This window comes from Pongo abelii, chromosome 5 (assembly GCF_028885655.2).
Source record: "Pongo abelii isolate AG06213 chromosome 5, NHGRI_mPonAbe1-v2.0_pri, whole genome shotgun sequence".
Taxonomy (NCBI): domain Eukaryota; kingdom Metazoa; phylum Chordata; class Mammalia; order Primates; family Hominidae; genus Pongo; species Pongo abelii.
Window position 1 is genome coordinate 20,285,971 of NC_071990.2, and position 8,273 is coordinate 20,294,243.

The window sequence follows — 8,273 nt, forward strand, 5'->3', positions numbered from 1 at the left end:
TTGCTTAACCTGGTTTGGGTTGATTTTCTATCATTTCCTGCTCATAGTGTCCTAACTCAACACTCTTCTCTCAATATGCAGCTCTGCCAGCCCCTGTCTTTGTTCCAGAGGTCAGCTGCTGAGGCGTGTCTGCATCCCACGTAGACCACATGCCACGCCAGTGCGTGTCCTCTGCCAATCCGCATCTGTCTGCACTACACGGTCTGCATTCTGATCCATGTATTTCAGAAGACATTTCAGTCATTTATACCTACAATTCTCAAAGTTTAGCTTTTCAGACATAAGTATATATTATGTTTATATTGCCTTCGCTTTAGATATATAAAAGGAAAATACATCTTGGGGGCCCCAAATCACTAAGCCACAGGGAAAAGTCAAGCTGGGAACTGCTTAGGGCAAGCCTGCCTCCCAGTCTATTCAAAGTCATCCCTCTGCTCACCAAGATAGATGCTATCTGATTGCCTCCTTTGGAAAGGCTAATCAGAAACTCAGAATACAACAGTTTGTCTCTCACCAACCTGTGACCTGGAAGCCCCCTCCGTGCTTGAGCTCTCCTGCCTTTCTGGATGGAATCAATATACATCTTACATATATTGATTGATGTCTCATGTCTCCCTAAAATGTATAAAAGCAAGCTGTGACCCAGCCATCGTGGGCACATCTAGTCAAGACCTCCTGAGGCTGTGTCATGGGTGCACGTTCTCAACCTTGGCAAAAATAAACTTTCTAAATTAACTGAGACCTGTCTCAGATATTGAGAGTTCACAGATAGCTCCATTCTAATTGCTAGTACACAAATCCAAGAAAATGTGGAACTTCGGGGAAGACTCCAAAATTTGGGTACTTTTTCTTTCCTGTGATGAAAAGCTTTAATCCTTGTCTTTTGGCAGAAAATGAGTAGCTTGCACATAAAATGCAGGCTGGAGAACTTTTTCCTCGAAGTCTGTCCCTCTCTGATTGATAGTCTCTAGTTGTCACAGAAGGGGTTAAAAATAAGCTACTTCCTTCCTCCCTCTTTGGAGTTTTGGTTTTTAACTATTTAGTCTCCACTATATGTGAACCATAGTCTGACTAAATATTTTGCCTAAGGTATAGCTGATTAATAGATAAGTAGATCTTTTCTCTTTCCATGTATATCCTAGTAGTCAACACTGTCTCGAAATAATGTACACAAAAATCAAAGGACTAGAAAAATATAAAGTAGTGAGTAGATAAGTCAAAGTTAAAGATGACAACCAATAAAAGTTGAGATTTAACCGCCTTAAATTATTTTTTCTCATAGCTTTGAATAAAAAGCTAAACTGTAGATTCCAGCCGAGTTCCATCTCATTGGGTTCTGCCTTTTTCTTGGGTGGCTTTGTACATGGAAAACCGATAGAGGCCTTCTCCTAACAAGGGTCACATCTCCTCTGATTAATTTCCAGGTTTCCAACCATGAGCACAGGGAGCACCCACACCTTCCTTCCCCTGGCAGCTGCAGGGGCAAGCCTGCCCAGCAAAGCAATCTAGAAAGTGATTTCGTTTTCTGACTAATGCAGAAGAAATCCTCTTATAATGACTTAAGTAAGCTGTCAGTCAAGCAGTATTTATTGAGAGCCACCTTCAGGACATTCAGGAAGGAAACTAATGCCAGAGACAATAGAGGAAGCCAGTGCCAAGGGCGTCAGCTGCTCCTGATGGGTCTAAGTAAAATTGCAAACTGGGAGAACTTTACCTGCCTTCTTCCTTTCTTTTTTTTATTTATTTCTTTTCTTTTCTTTTTTATTTTTTTTAAGAGGTGGAGTCTCACTGTGTTGTCCAGGCTGGCCTCAGACTCCTGGGCTCAAAGGATCCTCCTGTCTCAGCCTCCTGAGTAGCTGGAACTGCAGTTATACAGCACCATGCCCAGCCCGTCCTTTCCTCATGGATTTTTGCTGTCTCTGCACCTATTCCTTTTCTAATATAACCAATCTTTCATGCTGTCCCACTCCCACTCCTAGCCCTGCCATTCATTCATTCCTAAAGGCACACATTTATTCATTCAGAAAATATATATATTGGCTACCCACTGTGTTCTAGCACTGTTCTAGTCAGTGGTGATACAGTGGTGAATAAGCAAAAATCCCCAGTTCTCAGAAGCTTTTATCTTAGTGATGGTAGACAGAGAGAAAGAAACACACAATAGGTGAGATGTTGATAAATGCTGTGGAGAAAAATAAACTAGACTGAAGGGGTCAGAGAGAAAGGGGGCAATGCTTTTTTTTAGAGAGTGGTCAAAGAAGGCCTTGCTGAAAACACGATTTTGGGGCAAAAACACAAAAGAAGTGAGGGGGCTAAGGCCTGTGGATATGGGATCCTGGGGTAAGAGGGCTCAGCCAGAGGAAACCATAGATGTCAACACCACGAGGCAGGAGAGTGCTTGGGATGTTGTAGAAACTGTAACAAATCCAGTGAGGCTGGAGTCCTGTGAGTGAGGAGGGTGGGAGGAAATCCCCAGGTGCACATAAGTCTGGGACCTTCAAAGCCCCTTGTTCTCTGCAAAAGGGTAGGCTAGAAGAAAAGCTTCCCTGACTGTATAACAAAAAGAGCAAACAAGAAATTGATCTCTACCAAGGAAACAAAGGGAAAAAGTCTCTCGTGAGAATTTGTGCCACCAAATTTGTCTATATGTGGATCTGGGCTTTGAATTTAAATATGTGTGCAATTGTTAAATCCCCAAGTTGAGAAATTAAATGAAAGTGGTCTCAGGTTATTAGTACCACACAGGGCCAAAACCAAACAAATGAAAATCCTCTTTGGAGGAAAATATCTTCATCTCAGTCTTCCCAATATTCCCATAGATTCAGTTCTGTCAAATATGAGGTCACAATCAAAATGTGTGAAGCATGTGAGAAAGGAAGCCCCATGAACAAGAGTCAGTAGAAATCACAAACAAAAGATTTAGAGCTCCTAATGACTGCAAATGTTGGAATTATGAGATATTATATTTTCAGAGTATAAAATAACTGTGTAAAATGTTTAAAGCAACAAAAGTTGGGATTTTAAAATATCAAAGGAAAAAGCACTATTAAATATGCCTGGGCAGATTTGAAAAATAACCTAATAGAAATTATAGGAAAAAAGATGGTGGTGGTTGAAAGAAGAAACTGAATAGCTATATGAAAAACAGACAAGTGATAGCTGAAAAGACAATTGGTGAACTGGTAGATGATCTGAACAGATTGTGCATAACTTGACACAAAATTAAAGCAAATGAAAAATATAAAAGAAAGATTAAGAGATATGCAGTTTAGAGTGAAAGAAAGATCCTAAATCAATATTCTAAACTTCCCCCTTAAGATACTGGAAAAAGTAGAGCAAAGTAAACCTAAAAAGTAGAGCAAGCAGAAGGAAGGAAATAATAAAGATTAAAGAAGAAATTAGTGAAATATTAAATACAAAAACAATAGAGAAAGTCAATGAAACCAAAGGATGGCTCCTTGAAAAGACTAAGAAACTGACAAAACTTAAGCTATATTAACCAAGAAAACAGAGAGGAGAATTAAATTACCAGAACCGGAAGTGGAAAAGGGGAGATTACAATCAATCTTATACAAATAAATGTTCATAAAGAATACTATAACCAATTGTATGCCACTAAATTAGATAACTTAGATGAAATGGACAAATTCCTAGGAAGACACAAACTACTGAAACTGACTTAAGAAACAGACAATCTGAGTAGACACATAACAAATAAAGAGATTGAATTTGCAATTTTTTAAAAAAGTAAGACTATACTTTCAGGGATCATTTCTATGGTTTGTTACTAGAGAAGTTTATCTGAATGTGTGGAGCACCAAAGGTCTCAAATTAATGATCTAACATCACACCTAGAGGAACTAGAAAAACAAGAACAAACTAACTCCTAGACTAGTAGAAGAAAAGAAATAACTAAAATCAGAGCAGAACTGAATGAAATTGAGAACCAAAAATTCACACAAAGGATCAAAGAAACCAAAAGTTGGTTCTCTGAAAGGACAAATAAGATTGATAGGCCACTAGCTAGATTGACAAAGAAGAGAGAAGATCAAATAATGATAATCAGAAATGACAAAGGTGACATTACAACCAATCCTACAGAAATACAAAATATTCTCAGACACTTTTATGAACGTCTTTATGCACACAAACTAGAAAATGTAGAGGAAATGGATACATTTGGGGAAACACACAACCTCCCAAGATTCAATCAGATAGAAATTGAAACCTTGAACATACCAATATTGAGTTACAAAATTGAATCAGTAATAAAAAACATACTAACGAAAAAAGCCCTGTACAAGATGAATTCACAGCTGAATTCTACCAGATAAAGAGCTGGTACCACTTCTACTGAAACTATTACAGAAAAATCAAGGAAAAGGGATTCCTCCTTAACTCATTCTATGAAGCCACCATCACCCTGATACCAAAACCTGTCAAAGACACATGATAAAAGAAAACTACAGGCTAATATCTGTGATGAACATAGATGCAAAAGTCTTCAAAAAATGCTTGCAAACTGAATACAGCAGCACATCAGAAAGTTAATTCACCATGACCAAGTAGACTTCATTCCTGGAATGCAAAGTTGGTTCAATGTACACAAATCAATAAATGTGATTCACCATATAAACAAAATTAAAAACAAAAACCATATGATCATCTCAATAGACAGAGAAAAGGCTTTTGATGAAATCCAACATCCTTCATGATAAAAACCCTCAACAAACTAGTCACCAAAGGAACATACCTCAAAATGAGAGCTATCTATGACAAACCCACAGCTAACATCATACTGAATGGGCAAAAACTGGAAGCATTCCCCTTAAGAACAGGAACAAGGCAAGGATGACCGCTCTCAGCACTCCTATTCAGTATAGTACTGGAAGTCCTAGCCAGAGCAATCAAGGAAAAGAAACAAAAAAGGCATCCAAATAGGAAAAGAAGAAGTCAAATTATCTCTTTGCTGATGATATAATTCTATACCTAGGAAGCCCTAGAGACTCCACCAAAAGAATTTTAGAACTGATAAATGATTTCTGTCAAGTTTCAGGATACAAAATCAATGTGCAAAAATCAGTAACACTTCTATATACCATAACATTCAAGCTAAGAGAGAAATCAAGAATGCAATCCCATTTACAATAACCACAAAAAATATAAAATACCTAGGGTTACCTCTAACCAAGGAAATGAAAGATCTCTACAAGGAGAACTGTAAAACACTGCCAAAAGAAATCATAGATGACACAAACAAATGAAAAAACATTCCATGCTCATGGATTGGAAGAATCAATATCATTAAAATGGCCATACTACCCAAAGCAATCTATAGATTCAATACTATTCCTATCAAACTATCAAGATCGTTTTTCACAGAATTAGAAAAAAATTTCTAAAATTCATATGGAACCAAAAAAGTACCTGAATAGCCAAAGGAATCCTAACCAAAAAGAACAAAGCTGAAGGCATCACACTACCCAACTTCAGACTCTACTATAATACTACAGTAACCCAAACAGCATAATACTGGTACAAATACAGAAATATAGACCAATGGAACAGAATAGAGAACAGAAATAAAGCCACATACAACTGTCTGATCTTCAACAAAACTGACAAAAATAAGCAATGCGAAAAGACTGTCTATTCAATAAATGGTGCTGGGATAACTGGTGAGCCATACGCAAAGGAATGAAATTGGATCCCTACCACTCACTACACAAAAATTAACTCAAAGTGGGTTAAAGATTTAAATGTAAGACCTGAAACTATAAAAATCCTGGAGGAAAACCTAGGAAATACCCTTCTCGACACTGGCCTTGGCAAAGAATTTATGGTTAAGTCCTCAAAAGCAATTGCAACAAAAACAAAAATTGGCAAGTGGGACCTAATTAAACTAAAGAGCTTCCACACAATGAAAGAAACTATGATAAACAGAGTAAACAACCAACCGAATGGGAGAATATATTTGCTAACTGCGCATCCAATAAAGGTCCAATATTCAGAATCTATAAGGATCTTAAATAAATCAACAAGAAAAAAACAACCCCATTTAAAAGTGGGCAAAGGACATGAACAGACACTTACCAAAAGAAGACATACAAGCAGCCAACAAACATATGAAAAATGCTCATCACTAATCAGTAGAGAAATGCAAATAAAAACTGCAAATAAAAACTTTTTAGTATTAGCCATTCTGACTGGCTACTACTACTACATCTCATACTAGTCAGACTGGCTACTACTAAAACGTCAAACAAAAAGAGATGCGGAAGAGGCTGCAGAAAAGAGGGGATGTTCATACACTTTGGGTTGGAATGTAAGTTAGTTCAGCCACTGTGCAAAGCAGTTTGGAGATTTCTCAAAGAACTTAAATCAGCACTCCACCCAACAATTCCATTAGTAGAGAAATACCCAAAGGAAAATGAATCATTCTACCAAAAATACACATGCATTTGTATGTTCATTGCAGCACTATTCACAATAGCAAAGATAGGGAGTCAACCTAGGTGCCCATCAACAGTGGGCTGGATAAAGAAAATGGGGTACACACACACCATGAAATACTATGCAGCCATGAAAAGGAGGAATTCATATTATTTGCTGCAACATGGAAGCAGTTAGAGACCATTATCCTAAGTGAATTAACGCAGTAACAGAAAATCAAATATTGCATGTTCTCACTTACAAATGGGAGCTAAACACTGAGTACACATGGACATAAAGATGAGAGCAATGGACTCTGGGGACTGCGGGAGTGGGAAGAGCAGGAGGTGGGTGAGGACCGAGAGACTGCCTACTGTGTGCTGTGCTCACTGCCCGAGTGACAGGATCATCTGCTCTCCAAACCTGAGCGTCACACAGTGTTCCCGTATGACAGACCTGCACATGTACCCCCTGAATCTAAATTAAAAGTTGAGATAATTTTTTAAAAAAAACTACCCACAGCTCTCCCTCTCCCTCTCCCTCCCCCTCCCCCTCTCCTTCGGTCTCCCTCTCCTTTTTTTTTCGGTCTCCCTCTGTTGCCGAAGCTGGACTGCACTGCGGTGATCTCCGCTCGCTGCAACCTCCCTGCCTCGGGCTCCTGTGATTCTCCTGCCTCGGCCTGCCGAGTGCCTGGGATTGCAGGCGTGTGCCGCCATGCCTGACTGGTTTTTGTGTTTTTGGTGGAGACAGGGTTTCGCCCTGTTGACCAGGCTGGTCTCCAGCTCCTGGCCTCGAGTGATCTGCCCGCTTCGGCCTCCCGAGGTGCTGGGATTGCAGAGGGAGTCTCGCTCACTCAGTGCTCAATGTTGCTCAGGCTGGAGTGCAGTGGCGTGATCTCCGCTTGCTACAACCTCCACCTCCCAACCACCTGCCTTGGCCTCCTAAAGTGCTAAGATTACAGCCTCTGCTCCGCCGCCACCCCGTCTAGGAAGTGAGGAGCGCCTCTGCCCGGCCGCCCCGTCTGGGAAGTGAGGAGCACCTCTGCCCGGCCGCCCCGTCTGGGAAGTGAGGAGTGCCTCTGCCCGGCCGCCCGTCTGGGAGGTGAGGAGCGCCTCTGCCTGGCTGCCACCCCGTCTGGGAGGAAGTGAGGAGCGCCTCTTCCTGGCCACCCTGTCTGGGAGGTGAGGAGCGTCTCTGCCCGGCCGCCCCATCTGGGAAGTGAGGAGCGCCTCTGCCCGGCTGCCCCGTCTGGGAGGTGAGGAGCACCTCTGCCCGGCCGCCCCGTCTGGGAGGTGAGGAGCGCCTCTGCCTGGCAGCCCTGTCTGGGAGGTGTACCCAACAGCTCCGAAGAGACAGCGACCATCGGGAGTGGGCCATGAGGACGATGGCGGTTTTGTTGGAAAGAAGGGGGGGATGTGTGGGAAAAAGAAAGGAGAGATCAGATTGTTGCTGTGTCTGTGTAGAAAGAGGTGGGCATAGGAGACTCCACTTTGTTCTCACTAGGAGAAATTCTTCTGCCTTGGGATGCTGTTGATCTATGGCCTTTCCCCCAGCCCCATGCTCTCTGAAACATGTGCTGTGGCAACTCAGGGTTAAATGGATTAAGGGCGGTGCAAGATGTGCTTTGTTAAACAGATGCTTGAAGGCAGCATGCTCTTTAAGAGTCATCACCACTCCCTCATCTCAAGTACCCAGGGACACAAACACTGCAGAAGGCCGCAGGGACCTCTGCCTGGGAAAACCAGAGACCTTTGTTCATGTGTTTATCTCCTGACCTTCTCTCCACTATTATCCTATGACCCTGCCATATCCCCCTCTCCGAGAAACACCCAAGAATCATC

The 8,273-nt window shown here is 41.4% G+C and overlaps 1 pseudogene; it reads left to right on the top strand.

Annotated features, from left to right (window-relative positions):
- Positions 1 to 3,749: 3,749 nt before the first annotated feature.
- On the top strand, positions 3,750 to 3,825 carry LOC112133937 (small nucleolar RNA U3; annotated as a pseudogene).
- The last annotated feature ends 4,448 nt before the right edge of the window (positions 3,826 to 8,273 follow it).